Source organism: Phyllostomus discolor, chromosome 4 (genome assembly GCF_004126475.2).
Source record: "Phyllostomus discolor isolate MPI-MPIP mPhyDis1 chromosome 4, mPhyDis1.pri.v3, whole genome shotgun sequence".
NCBI classification, from domain to species: domain Eukaryota; kingdom Metazoa; phylum Chordata; class Mammalia; order Chiroptera; family Phyllostomidae; genus Phyllostomus; species Phyllostomus discolor.
The window spans coordinates 124,520,553-124,536,473 of NC_040906.2; positions in this window are offsets into that span (position 1 = coordinate 124,520,553).

Sequence of the window (15,921 nt, forward strand, 5' to 3'; positions counted from 1 at the left end):
CCATGCTGCTGTCCTTACTATGATGCTGAGCTTGACTATGCCACAACTTACATGGCAGCTCAGGCATAATGAAGACCATCAGCTGTCTTTGAAAGTCGTGCTACTTTAGTGCTTGACCCTGTCTGCTCCCTCCCAGGGAGTCTCTGGTACAAATGTGCCAGCCTGGGCCCTCTGCCCTTGCTCCCACCCATGCATCACCCATCCTGAAGAAACCTTTTCCCAGCAGCATTATTTGGCTCTGCCTGCACTCTACCTGGCATATTGTTTATGTTTGTGTTTCCTGCCTTTACAGAGTTGGGAGAGCAGCGCAGCGGTGTATGTATCTTCTTTTTCCTATTTCCCTAAGTGGAGTGATGCTAGTGCTGAGACCACAGCTCCCGAGTCAGACTTGCCTCCGTTCAAAGTCATCTCTTCTGCTTATTGATCATGTGCTACAGACAAAAGACTTGGATTCTTCATGCCTCGGTTTCTGCACTTTTAAAGTGGGGATAATAATAGAAATTCATGGAGCTGTTATAATAAAACTACTTGTCTTAGTCCTGGTGGGGTGGCTCAGTTGGTCAGAGTGTCATCCTGATACACCAAGGCTGTGGGCTTGGTCCCTGGTCAGGACACTTACAAGAATTAACCAATAAATACATCATAAGTGGAACAACAAATCAATGTTTCTCTCTCTCAAATCAATAAAAATATATTTAAAAAAATTGTCTTCATCTCTTTTGTGCATAGTTTGCTGTCTATAAATATTTGTCCTGATTGGCTGCCACTTGCTCAAACATTGCTACATCTCATAATTGCTTTATGCTCAGGAATAAGGTACCAATGAACAGCTGACTTTCTTGAATTCATAGGATTCTATGGTCCTCAAACTGGTGGGTACAACAGATTATCTGGTCCAGTCCCGGACCTTCCACAAGGGAATAAGATATTGTTCTCATCTTATAAAAGAGCTAACTGTGGCCCTCAGAGGGCAATCCATTTGAAAAAAGAAGACAGAATTGAAGATTTAATGGAAAATGAGAAATGGCAGGCAATGGAATAAATCGTTCATTATAATGAAATAGCTAAGTGTCAAAAGAGGATCAGATTTCAGGTTTCTTAACCTCCACTCCAGCGCTCTTTCTATTACCTCATAATGTTAATGGGTTTGTCTGCTCTTTAGAAGTTCAGTTTCAGTCAGTGACAGCAATGGTAGCAGTGAGCAAAGACTGGACTGACAGGAGAGAAGCTGCAAGGCCAGTTCTGCAGGCAATCTTCTGCAGTACTTAGTTTGCTCTCAGTTTGGCTGTATTTTTATTTTTTAAAGATTTGATTGATTTATTTTCAGAGAGAGAGGGAAAGGGAGGGAGAAAGGGAGAGAAACATCCATGGATGTGCAAGAAAAACACCAATTGGTCGCCTCTCGCACACTCTCAACCTGGGACCTGGCCTGCAACCCAGGTGTGTGCTCTGACAGCAAACTGAACTGGCGACCTTTTGGTATGTGGGATGATGCCCAACCCACTGAGTGGCGCCAGTCGGGGAAGTTCAGCTGTAATTTTTTCCTTCTGCCTGTTTGTGACAGATGTTTTCAGTAGAAAGGAGAGAAAAGCATGCTTTCCCCTCCTTGAATATCTGCATCAGTAGCTCTGTGGGAGACATCTCCCAGTGACCTGAGCCGGGGAATGAATACCTTAGTCCCTGCCTGTGGGGCCCATGTGCAAGGCCAGTTTAGGGTGCCTTTGGGTGCCCTTGGGTGCCTGCAGGAAGAGGCTGCCTGCTCACCCAAACCTACCCTCCATGTGTGCACGTACACAGCTTTTTCACCCCCATCAACCCCTACCCAGAAATACAGTTTGGAGAAAATTCTTTCTCTTCAAGGCAAGGTGTTGTCTGAGATTACTTCATTCAAGTGCAAATGGCCCTTAAAAGAGATGAGACCCATTGTGTTCATTAACAATGACTTAGTACTCCTCCAGTCATTCTGAGTAGATCTAGGAGGAGAACTCTAACACTTGTTAATCATCCTTTGAACAAAGGATCCCAGCTTCTATCAGATAATAGTATTCAATTTGAGAATATTTCACTTCTGTTGTATTTATTTTTACAGTCACTTTATATTTGTGGCAAATGTGATTTTTATTTTATGCTGTTGCATGAAATTTTCTTTAAAATATTTAAGTTTAAAAAAAGAATAAATTTAATAATAGCATCAAGTAAGTGAAAACAGAGGTGAAACTCAACAATGGCAGAAATCAGGATGGCTACATGCTAATAACCTAGCACAGAATCATATCATCCCTGGCCTAGTAATAGCTTAACAACTTTTATTATTTTTTTAAAGATTTTATTTATTTTTAGAGAAAGGGGAAGGGAGGGAGAGAGGGAAACATCAGTGTATAGTTGCCTCTTGTGCACCCCCTACTGGGGGCCTGACCTGCAACCCAGGTGTGCACCCTGACTGGGAAGTGTACCAGCAAACTTTTGGTTTGCAGGCCAGCACTCAACCCACTGAGCCACACCCACCAGGATTAATTTAGCAACTTTTAAAAATTAATTTAAGTTATAAAATAATGTAACCAAGTTCAGAGAAAGTTTGGGAAATAAGGAAATAAAGAATAAAAAATCTATAAACCTTCCACCCAGAAATATCACCTATAATCCTATTCTCACTTGAGTGTCTACTGGGAAGGGTCTCTGGGATATAAGAGACATGGCAGATTCATCTGGTAGACTGAGAAGGGGATTACTAGATTAGAAGTGACTGCCCCCGACAGAGGTGTCTGGGAACAGCATCAGTACTGGAAAATGGGAAGAGGGGAAGGGAGTGGTGTAGGAAGATTGTAACAAGAGGAAAAGAAATAGAAAAGGCAGATGAGAGAATGACAGGAGCATCAGTCCCAAAGTTTGCTACACACGGCATTGTCTGGATGACTCTGGTGGGAATTATTTGAAGGAAAATCTATCACTTAATTGCCAAATGGCCAAGTAGGACCTTCCATGTTCAAGGACCAGTGACACTTTCTGGAGAGGATGAGGAATAACTAAAATACAAATGAGACCTGAAACGGACGATAGAAAGCTAGTGCAGTCACTAAGGCAGCAAACGTAACTGGTAGGCCTGAAGTACTTGTGTGGTACAGTTGGAGGAGAGTCCCACACTGTGGTCAATGCCTTGGAAGTCACATCATAAGCAGAATAATCATTCTTTGATCCATAGAAATAATTCATCCTTTTCAGGGACCAGAAGTTTTCATACAACAGCCAGTGTTAATTAAGCAAGAAGACCATTAGAGTGAGGTGGCTTCAATGCTTTAGCAGCCTTTGTAAACAAACCAGAACCTAAGCCTCAAGGTTAAGAAATAGAAACCTAAGGACAACCAATCATAAACAGCCAACTCCCAGGCTTTCCCAAACAAGGCAATTGCTTATGCTAGAGCCAGTCATATAATTCCCTTCCTTTGCTTCAGCCTCTTTCTAGAAGACTCTTTCCCCAGCTTCTGTTGGTGGTGGAATGCTCCTAACTACTTCCAGTTTGGTGCTATTAGTATCCATTTTTACTCCAATAAACTCTTGCAATTTTTCATATGCCTCAGTTTATCTTTTAACCCACAACTCTCCCAAGAAATGTGATTAGAGTGGAATTTGAAACATACTTGGTAAACGTAGACTATCAGAAGATGGAGTTAGAATATTTACTGAACACCTACTGTACGTCAGGTGCTGTGGACTCCGGGGGTACAATGGCAAAAGATGGACAAGGTCAGGAACTTGCAGTCTAAAGGGGAGACCCAATAAAAAAACAGAATGTGGTGTTGAAGGAGAGACAGAGTCAGTTGTGTGTGTGTGTGTGTGTGTGTGTGTGTTCTGTTACTTTTCACTGTGTGATCAGGAAGATCTCCTTAAGGAGGTGATGTTTAAGACACTGAAGGATGAAGAGGATCCAGGGAAAGATCTGTAGGGAAGCAGTTAAAGGACCAGGGAATGCTGAAGCAAAAGCAGACCAAAGCAGGCCTTTTGGAGGAATCAGGTGAAGTCCTGTGGGGTTGGAGGTAAGAATGAAAAAGGAGAAGAACTAAAATGAAATGTTTAATAGAAGGCAGTTCAGCCTTTAAATAGTTAAATGCACAGGCTTTAGAGTTAGATCTCCTGAATCCAAACCCCCACTCAGCCACAAACTAGCTTTGTGACCTTTGCGACCTTGGACGCACTACTAAATTCCTTTATGACTCAGTTTCTTCATCTATAAAGAGAGGGAATTATAAATAAGTATTATGAAGACTACTTGAAATATTCTAATTAAAGCACAATGCCTAGGAATAGTCCCCAGTAAATACTGAATATTAGTATTAGTGTGTCCATCCCCACAGAGACTCGGGCCCAGAGGGTAGGATCCCTCAGGAGTGCACTTGGAAATGCTGCCAGTCTGGGACTCTGATTACTATGTCAGAGTTGAGTCACAAAACATCAGATGCTGAACCGTTCCTGATGTCTGTTTTTGTAAATCTTTGAGTTAAGAATAGTGCTTACACTTTTAAATGTTTGGGGGAAAAGTAAGAATATTTTATGACACATGTAAAATATAGGAAATTCAAATTTCGTGTCCATAAATAAAGTTTTAGGGGAACACAATCACAGCCTTCCTTTATGTGTTATCCAGCACATCTTTCTTGCCCCTACAGCAGAACTGAGAAATTTCAACACAGACTGTAAAACCTTCAAAACCTAAAAATCTAAAATATTTACTATCTGACCTATTACAGAGAAAGTTTGCCAATTCTTGTTATACATCGTAATTAGAAGTGTGGGTTTTAGAGGCAAGTAGTTACCTGGAACCTGAATGTCCTTCTAAACAAATGGGCATGGTGACAACTCTCCCAACAGGTTGCTATGATAACTAAGAATATGTACCCTACAGTCTGAGCTCAACAAAGAATACCCATTGTTCTGACAACGAAGAAGATGATGGTCAATCAGGAGGAGGACAATGATGTTTTTGTGGCTGACTCCGCTCTGCCATCTCTCTTTCATAAAGGTTGTAGATACTTTCTGTGGAAACAGCCTGGGAGGCAGTCTCTCTTTTTCAGCTCACTTTGCGTGTCTGGGCACACACTAACAGCTGAGCCCTGTAAGTGCAATCTTTCCCTTTCATTTCTAAGTTCTTAGAGCAGCGATTTTCAACTGGTGTGACGACAAGGAGATTTAAAACATGCAGTACCTGACTACTTGGTCAGGGGCAGTGGCCACTTTTCCCTTAGATTATCAAATAAAAAAATGACAACAGCCAACACAACAATAGCTGTCCAATATGCATACATCAAAGTTATGCCTATATTTTGACAGATGGGCAAAAAAAATAATAAATTTTTTGATGTGTCACAGAAGTTTAATAAGAAGTTTATATGTGCAATGAGATGGAAAAGGTTGAAACTTGCTGTCTTAGAGGTTTTCTTACCTACGTGTCCCAGAATTTAAAAGGGCCCATAGCTACAGAGCTAGTTCTCCTCCCCTGTCTGTGCCTGGGTTGGCAAAAGCGCACAGTTCTGTTTGGATGATCCTGAAACAGAGCACCTCGACAGGCTCAGTGTATTTGACTCTTGACTATGGAACACGGTTGGTTTATGGCATCTTGAGATAAGCTAGTAATGTATATCATCTTCTGATATACATTATATATTATTTTCTGTTCTCCCAAATTCACTGCCCTTTTTTTGCCTTTAAATAGACTGTATTTTTAAGAGGAGTTTTAGGTTCAGAGCAAAACTGAAGGTATAGTACTAAATTCCATATAACCCTAACCCACCCAGGAGTGATACCTCACATAATAAGTATCAGCATATTTGGAAAAAAACTAAAGCCCTTGGCACATGAAAACCCAGAAGATTCCTTTCACTTTAAAAGACAGAATAAAGACAGGTAGTTCATAAACACTATAAACATGATGACGGTGTAAAGAATGGGATCCGACCTGGCTGGCATAGCTCAGTGGATTGAGTGCGGGCTGCAAATCAAAGCATCGCAGGTTCAATTCCCAGTCAGGGCACATGCCTGGGTTTCAGGCCACGGCCCCCAGCAACTGTACATTGATGTTTCTCTCTCTCTCTTTCTCCCTAAAAATAAATAAATAAAATCTAAAAAAAGACATATACTTCTTTATAAAAAGATTTAAAAAATGGGATCCATAAGTGGGACCATACACAATATGGTCTCTGAGAAACGGCCCCTTGTGTGCCCTGGCAAGACAAATGGTCTCTTCTGTGTCCCTCTGTCTGGCTCTCTCACAGCATGTTCAGTATATACTGACTGATCTGTTTATGTGTTTGCTTTCCGAATCAGAGTGCAAAGTCAAGGTCAGTAGCTGTCTTATTCATATTGCATACAGTGCCTGACACACAGTAGGCACCCATAAGAGGCTGAACTGAAGCCAGCTAGACCAGCAGAATCAGGTAGGGAAAGCTGCTACTTCTCTTAAATCTTGTTTTTAACCTACATGATTATTGCCTTACAAATTAGAAGCATTTAGGAAAACATGAACTTCCATCCATTATGTTTATGCTTTTCTTTCCACTCCTCTGTGGAGTTAAGTGATTCTAATACAGAAAACCTAAAAATCTTGAGGCATTTTAATATCTGTTAAGCACAAAAATGCAGGCCAAAGATTTACTATATTCCTTTTACATTCCAGCAGAGGTTTTTATGTAATGAGCAGAATGGGCCACTGAACTTTGGATAGCAAAATAATTAACAGTCAGCTAGGCAGTCTACAAATATTTATTGAGGGCCTATTATGTGCTGTCCTAAGTACTAGGGACACTGTAACAAAGTAAATCAGCTTAATGAACTGACATCCCAGTGAGCAAACAAGGGAACTGCAGATTCTATGAGCTGCGAAGACAAAAGCAGGATAGACTATGACTTGAAGGAAGAGGCTACTGTACCGGTGTGTCATAGGAGGTTTCTTGAGAGACTGACATTTGACTGAGACCCAAGTAAAGTGGCAACAGCCACTTGATTGTGAAAAGAACATTCCAAGGAGAAGGCACGACAGTTTGAAAAGCCCCTGGGGAGTCTGAGGGATAGCAGGAGACCAGCGTGGCTGGAGACCAGCGGATGGGCAGAAGAGCAGGGTTCTGACTGCCTTGGTCACTGGGAAAAGAAGGCAGAGTCCAACCACAGACCATTCTAAGGGTTCGGGTATCACTGAACACATAACTAGAAAACCATTGGAGGGATAGTGATGTGATTTAGCAAATGTTTATAGAACATCACACAGATTGCTATCTGAGGAAGGCACTGTCAGGAGGGCAAGAATGGGGCGGGAAGAGAGGACACCAGGAGAGGAAGTTCACTGAAGCCTAGAGAACAAAAAGTTTCCAGAAGGAGGGGGTGTCCACTCTTGCCAAATACTCCAGCCCAGTAGTATAAGGACAGAGAATAGATCACTGGCTTTGGCAAGAATTAGGTCATTGGTGACCTCAGGAAAGGGGTGGGTTTGGGAAGCCGATTAAAGTGGATTGAGAGGAAATGGGAGTGAGAATGTGAACCAAGCAACTACTGTCAGCTCTTCTGGGTCGAGCGGAGTGTGGTCTACTGCCTACATTAAAACTCAAGATCCACAATGAAGAATTTACTTTTCTCAAGCATTGATGAGAGTTAATTACTTCAAACCATATTTTAAAGGATAGCTGTGCTGCAATATTAACTAATTCTGAAGTTGACAATAACTTGATTGGGTGCAGTCAGCACTTGGACTAAGAGATCAGGGTGGCTGAGAGAGTTGTCCCCAGTCTCTTTGCGTCCTTCAGGGAGACATCAGGACCAGAGACAAGAAGACCAGGTTCTGAGAGTAGGTTTGGGGAAGATACTCCCCTGCCCTCAGACCTCTTACCAAAGCTTCAGGGCAGGCTTGGGGAGTGACAGGAATAACTGGTCCCAAAAGCTGGTGGCAAGGGGGTAAACTCAATGATATTGGGTGAAATACTCCTATGTAGAGAGAAAATAAGGTAACACTATGTCTTTTTGACCAGAAATGCCTTGAGAGAGTCAGAAAGGGACATTGAAAAATGAAGATTTTTTTTTAGAATTGTGGGCTTAAGTGTACTTTGAAAAATGTCAATTAATGGCCAGTATGGTGGTTTAAAAAATCAGGGATTCAGACATCAGCCAAAATTATAAGGCAATATTTTTCTGGAAAAGCACTTGCCTCACCCAATTCCCATGCCTGGCCCACACCTTTCAGAGGCTGGAGGAACCACGTTCTCCAAGACAGAAGTGCTGGCAGGCACCATTGCTCTTTCATTGAACCTCATTCAGTGGCTATTCCTCACAAACAGCCAGCCTTGGCCCTCACTGCAAACTTTCCTAAATTCTCTCATAGGTCCACAAACACTCAAAAGCAACAACTAACCTCAGTGTGCCCTGCAACTCTTGCTAAGAGTCACCAAGCCCAGCAGTATGGCAGCCACCTCAGTGTGCAGCATAACCTCTCGCAGGTGCCTCCAAGCCCAACAAAGGCAGCTACCAATAACATCACTTTGTAGATCACACTAGGTGGCCCTGGGCCAGGCAGAGGCAGTGGCTGACCTTGGCTTGGACCAGAGTCCCTCCTAAGAGGCTCTCAAACCAATAAGTCTAGTGGCTGGCTTCAGACCACACCACAGCACCAACCAATTTGTGCCACAAATGACATGCTCAAAGAATGTACTTGGCAAGCACCAGAGACCCTCTAAAACAAATCCCACTGCGTGGAGTCAGCCCATGCAAAACAGCTTGTCCCCTGAAGTCAAAGACAGTCCTTTATAGCCAGTCAACTGGAAGGTGAATCTCGCCCACTGACATGCCAACAGCAACCAAAGCTCAACTACAACAGGATAGAACACACAACTCACACAAGGGACACCCCAGGGCACCTGGCTCAGGTAAAGAGGGAGACTGCACCACTAGGTCCCACAGGACACCTACTACATAAGGCCACTCTACAAAGACTGGGAGACGTACTTCATCTACCTAATATATAGAAACAAACCAGGGAGGCAGCCAAAATAAAAATGAAAAGAAACATGTCCCAATTAGAAGAACAGAACAAGACTCCAGAAAAGGAACTAAACAAAATGGAGGCAAAAAATTTACTAGATGCAGAGCTCAAAACACTGGTTATAAAGATGTTCAGTGAACTTAGGGGAAGAATAGATGATCTCAGTGAGAACTTCAGCAAAGAGATAGGAAGCATAAAAAGAAAGCAAGAAACAAAAGAAAAGTTAGAAATGAAGAATACACTAGATGGAGTTCTGGCTGGATAGCTAAGTTGGTTAGTGCACCATCCCGATATGCCAAGGTCGCAGGTTCGGTCCCAGGTCAGGGCACATACAAGAATGTACCAATGAATGCATAAATAAGTGGGACAACAAATGGATGTGTACCTCTCTCCCACTCCCTCTCTCTTTAAAATTGGTAAAATAAATACATAAATAATAAGTTCTATTAAGAAAAAAAAAACACTAGATGAAATCAACAATGGATTAGATGAAGTAGAGAACTGAATCAGCAATTTGGAAGACAAGGTAGTGGAAAATACCCAATGGGAACAGCAAAAAGAAAAAAGAACCTTTAAAAAATGAGAATTATTGAAGGGACTTCTGGGACAATATTAAGCATACCAATATTTGTATCATAAGGGTCCTACCAAAACGAGAACAGAGAGAGCAAGGAATTGAAAACTTAATTGAAGAAAAAATGGTTCAAAACTTCCCTAACCTGGCAAAGGAAATAAACATACAAGTCCAGAAGGTGCAAAGATTCCCAAATGAGGCGAATTTAAAGAGGTCCACACCAACACACATTCTAATTAAAATGCCGAAGGTTAAAGACAGAGAGAGGATCGTAAGAGCAGCAAGGGAATAGCAATTAGTTACCTACTAGGGAGCCCTCAGAAGACTGTCAGTTGATTTCTCAACAGAATTTTTCAGGCCAGAGGGGTTAGCATAAAATATTCAAAGAATGAAAAGTAAGCACCTACCACCAAGATTACTCTACCTAGCAAGGCTATTGTTTCATTTAGAATTAAAGGACAGATAAAAAGCTTCCCAGACAAGAAAAAGCTGAAGGAGTTTGTCACCACCAAACCAGTATTGCAGGAAATGTTAAAAGATTTCTTTAAGAAGAACATGGAAAAATAAAAATATGAAAAAGAAAATATTGCAAAAAAATCCTCACCGACAAAGACAAACATATATTGTAATAAAAGCAGTGCCTCAACCAACACTAAAGCTAGTACAATGGTAAAAAGGCAAGAGTAGGAAGTTCACATGTAATTACGACAGTAAATAAAGGGATACGCATGAGCACACACATAAAAAATTATAATGAAAGCATAAACATGGAGGTGGTGAGTATAAATGGTAGTGATTTTAGAACACGTTCAAAGTTAAGCAACCATTAACTTCAAATAGACTTCTGTAAACAGAGCTTGGTATGTAAGAAGCACATGGTAACCACAGACAATCTACAAGGGAGATACAAGAAATAAAGAGAAAGGAATCCAAATGTAGCACTACAGAAAGCCATCAACAAAAAAGAACGAGAGCAAGAGAATAAAAAAGGAGCAGAGAAGAACTGAAAAAAATCAGAAAACAATAAAATGGCAATAACTATATACCTATCAATAATCCCATGTAAATGGATTAAATTCTCCAATTAAAAGATGAACAAGTCCTGGCTGGTGTAGCTCAATGGATTGAGCTTGGGCTATGAATCAAAGGGTCACCGGTTTGATTCCTGGTCAGGGCACATGCCTAGATTGCAGGCCAGGTCCCCAGTGGGGAGGCCATGTGAGAGGCAACCACACACTGATGTTTCTCTCCCTCTCTTTCTCCCTCCCTTCCCCTCTCCCTAAAAATAAATAAATTAATAAAAAAGTGGACATATATTCAGTGGAATATTACTTAGCCATAAAAAAGAATAAAATCTTACCACTTGCAACAACATGGATGGACCTAGAGGGTATTATGCTAAGTGAAATAAGTCAGAAAAAAAGGCCAATATCATACGATTTCACTTATATGTGTAATTTAAAAAATAAAATAAAAAACAGAAGAGAAACAAACTCACAGAGAACAAACTGAAGGTTGCCAGCCAGATGGGAGGGGTCTGGGGGATTGGGTAAAAAAGTGAGGGGACGAAGAAGTAGAAACTGGCAGTTACAAAAGAGCCATGGAGGGGGGTGTAGAGTACAGCATAGGGCACACAGTCAGTAATATTATAGTAACTACGTGTGGTACCAGCTGGGTGCAAGCAAGACTTACCGGGGGTCACTTTCTAAGGTATGTAAATGTGTGAGTACTATGCGGTACACCTGAAACTAATATTGAATATTAACTGTAATTGAAAAATAAAAACTAAGAAAAACATACAGATACTCCTGAAGATGCATATACAGAGGTGCTTAGGTGGGACCTACCAGGTGTTTTCTTCCGTGGTGGGAGAGATTGGAAGTGTGAGATTTCTAGGAGGTAAATAAGAGATTTGGTGTCACAAAAAACAGATTTCTTTTTTTAAAGATTGTATTAATTTAATTTATTTTTAGAGAGAGGGGAAGGGAAGGAGAAAGAGACGGAGAGAAACATCAATGTGTGGCTGCCTCTGGAACATCTCCTACTGGGGACCTGGCCTGTAACCCAGGCACGTGCCCTGACTGGGAATCAAACTTCGACCTATTGGTTCGCAGCTTGTGCTCAATCCACTGAGCTACACCAGCCAGGGCACTAATTTCAAAGGCTCGTTCATTTTTTTGCCTCCTGAGAACTATATCATATGAACTACATCATATTATTCTGGCTTTCCCTAAGTGTGTTTTTTTGGTTATCCCAATAACGTTTTATCCTATTCTTTAAACAGTCATTTTCCAAGAGCCTACACTGCACAAGAGACTGCCCGAGGCAGTGGGTATACAGATTCACCTATTCCCTGCCTCACTGGCCATAGGCTCCTGTGAGGGAAATGGCTCATCACATAACTCACTTATGATAAATGTCATGAGGCAGAAATTCAAGAGGCAAGGAGGAACTATAGGAATTTGAGACTTAAACTGGGGGTCTGGGAAGGCTGCCCCGATTGTGGTAGATTAAAGATGGCTGCACATTCTTTGCCCTTCCCCCCATGGAGAGGTGGGGTCTATCCTTCCTCTGAATCTAGCCTGGTCCTGTGACTTGTTTTGAGCAACCGAGTGCAGCAGAAGTGAGACCGTGTAACTGCTGAAGCTGAGCCCTATGAGATTTGCAGTTTCTGCTTTGGTTGTTTGGAATGTTTCCCCCCGGATTCCAGCTGTCCTGTAGAAGTCTGCCTGCCTGATGACCACCACATTATTAGGAAGCTCAAGTTAGCATGTGGACAGAGGGAGGCCACGTAGAGCAGGGCCCAGGCACCAGTTAGGTGAGTAAAGGCTTCCTGGACCGGCCAGCCCTGGCCAGCCCAGCCACCAGATGAGTGCAGCTGAATCCATGGGTCCAGCTGCCCCGACACAGAGTAGCTGAGCTGTGCCTACATTCTTGTCTCATAGAATCACGAGCAAATAAAATCAATGTTGTTTTGAGCCACTATGTTTTGGGTAGTTTTTTTTATATTGCCAGAGCTAACCAAAACATTGAGGAAGTGACCTTTGACTAAAATAGAAATGATGCTTGAGCTTCAGCACATGAACAACATTTGCAACATTGCACCATGTTAGTGGTTTTCAAGTGTGCTTTGTGGAACCGTTTTTGGAACCCTAGCAGGAGTGGGGAAAACAGAAGGGGCCTGATCGTTCGCAGTAGGACAGGATTGGGAGGTGGTCAGCGAAGTAGTATTTGCTCAAGCAATGGAGACTTGCTTTCTCTGAGACTCCTGAGTGCAGTCATGATGGGATGAATGTGTAGCATCTGAGCAAAAAGATTTGAGCATTGCTCATCAGGGAATAAACATATACCAAAGCTTTCTCTTTGTGTCACCAGCCTATCTATAAACTCGAAAACTTCTCTCCCTTTGGTGTGTCTCCTGGTCTCCGGTATTCATCTCTTCAACCCAAATTTCCTGGTGCTGCCAGCCATCTACCCGAGAAGCCCAGCTTTAGGGAGGGCAATGCTTTGTTATACATCTATGGAAGAATTTCTTGGATGGCCTGAACCTCTGCTTCCACTGCATCACCAGCCACAGCACCTGCAAAGCCCCAATCCCTCCAGAAAGAAGGGTCTTGTCGGTGTTGTGGCTGGTGAGAGCACTGGCTAGCCAGGCCTTCTGTCTCAGGAAGGGGGCTGATAATGAGTGGAGAGGGCAGCCTGTGCACAGAGCAGCCGCTCCCGTGCCTGGCACACTTCCTGTGTCCAGTATCCCATTTTAAACCTCAAAACCACCTCATGAAAAAGGAAGTATTATCCCTGTATCATAGATGTGAAACCCTCTGACCCGAGGCTCAGAAAACGTATGAGCCTTGTCCACATTTCCACTGCTAGTAAGTGACAGTGCCGAGGGTGTTGGGGGGGGGCGGGTCCTGGGAATGGGAAGGGGCCTCCCATGCATGCTCCAAACCACTGGGTAGGAAAAGCCTGAGTTCTTCGGGCAGCCTCAGTAGTGGCGGACACGCACACTCTTTCAAACAAGGCCTTGGTTTAGGGGGTGAGAGGGAGATGAGTTAGTGCTTGAAATTCTGCTGTCTTGGCATAGCTAACCTTTTCTAAAATGATAAATCTATTTATTGATGGAAGTTATCCAGTTATAAATAGCACATGTTTTGCATGTGGTGATGAGCCAGAGGTCTTCATTATGAGTCAGAAGGCATAGTTCTATTTCCCATATGAGCTGGAACTCTGTGAAAAATTGCTGTATTATTCATAATTTTTAGACCTCAATCTCTGTCTCCTTCACTGGACTGAGAATAATAATTCAAGGGCAGGGAGTGTTCTGGCCTTTGTATCTTTAGCATTTAGGTCAGAGCCCAAAAATGTTTGAGGGCAAAAAGAAATAGGAAGGAGAAAAAGAAGGAAGGAAGGGACTTATCACGTAACACCAGTCATGGAGTCAGTGATAGGAATTAAAACAACTTACATGGTGTGTGGAGAGACACCAGGTCAGCCTGGGGGGTGACCTTTTGAGGAGAAAGTGGGAGCTGTGTGAAGGGCCTCTTTGGCCTACTGGCCCAGGAAATGAGATTGACGGGTGCAGACCATGATGCCTCGGCAGCTCTCCCCCTCCCTGGTTCCTCCCAGAGCAGCTGACACCACAAGGTGACAGCCCCCATCGACACTGTCTGGCAGCTTCCTTTTCATCTACCTTGGTGGAGAGCAACAAGACGGGAGAGGTCGGAGGGGCCCCTAACACCAATGTGAAATTGCGACTCCTCTGATGGGTGCCACCGCACTCACCTGAAACATGTTCTTTGATGTCCTCCATGCTTTGACCTTTGCAGAGCAAACTGCCGTTTTAGGATTGAAACTGGCACAATCAGCGGCAGAGGGCAAAGGAGTCAAGCTAATAAGCTCTCTAATTCTGCTTCTTGCAGACTGTTTCAGCTTTAAAGGATAAGGCATTATTTTTAGAATTCCTCCTTGCTTTCATCCTGTTCCCTGAATGATTTAGCGTCTCCTTTCACATTAACCCCTGTTTCTTCTCCAATTGCTCCTGAGGAAGCAAGTGCTTTCCACCCAGACAGGGATTAGATGTCTTTTAAGAAATAAAAAAGATTTCTTTTTTCAGCCTGCCTCCCTCTTTTCCTAAAGAAAGCCTCCCTCTTTTCCTAAAGAGGGAGGCAGGCTGAAAATCATCTAATTCAATTTCCAGGACCATGGTTTGTTTGGGAAGTAGTAACCTTGTACGATAAATCTTTAGTAATGTTTACAGTTTGCCCTGACTCGTGTGGCTCAGTGGGTTAGGCGTCATCCCACAAAGCAAAAGGTTGCCGGTTGATTACTGCTCAGGGCACATGCCTGGGATGCAGGTCAGGGTGGGTGCATAAGAGAGGCAAGCCATCGATGTTTCTGTCTCTCTCTAAAAAAGATAAATAAAATGTTTAAAAAATAATAATGTTTAAAGTTCAACTTTAACTCTTCTGGTGACTTCTTCAGATTTTCAAACAGATGATAGCATTACTCAACTTCTGTCATTAAAATAACAGTGTCTGCAGGACAGGAGTAAAGGAAGCACACAGCTCAGCATTTAGAGAGTTTATTTAGCCCTTCCACTGTCTTTCATAGAGTAGGCAGATGGAGTTACCGTTAATTTATAAATCTATAAAATACTTTTAAAATGTACCTTCAGCCCTGGCTGGTGTGGCTCAGTGGATTGAGGACCTGATTGTGAACCAAAGGGTTGCCAGTTCAATTTCCAGTCAGGGCACATGCCTGGGTTGTGGGCCAGGTCCCCAGTAAGGGGCACACAAGAGGCAACCACACACTGATGCTTCTCTCCCTCTCTCTCCCTCCCTCCCTTCCCCTCTCTCTAAAAGTAAATAAATAAAATCTTTAAAATATACCTTCATTCTGTGGTTTGTTGTTGCTAAATTATCCTTTACTAATTCTAAAAAAAATTCCAGACAGACAGAAAATTATAATTTTTTCCATTGAGTTCAAAATCTATGAGCATCTTTCAGATAAGTCACCTTAGGAAATAAATAATGCACAGCTAACTGCATTTGGGAATGTTTGTGCCTAAAACAAAAGAATGCTCTGTGTGTGTAGTAAATAGTTCCTAATATTGACTTATCTGATAAAATGTATTATTTGTTTTTTTAAAGATATTAATATGGTAACCAGTGAAGGAGCCATAAAGGATGTTTGAGATTAAATGCAAAATCTGATGTGAATTTGAACTTGTAAGGAAAAGAATGGATGCCTTGGGTGACCTGCCTACATCAGCTGTGTTTTTCAAGCTGTGCTGAGTCTGGTCATGGTGGCTCTTGAGGTAGAATGCTTAAAATCT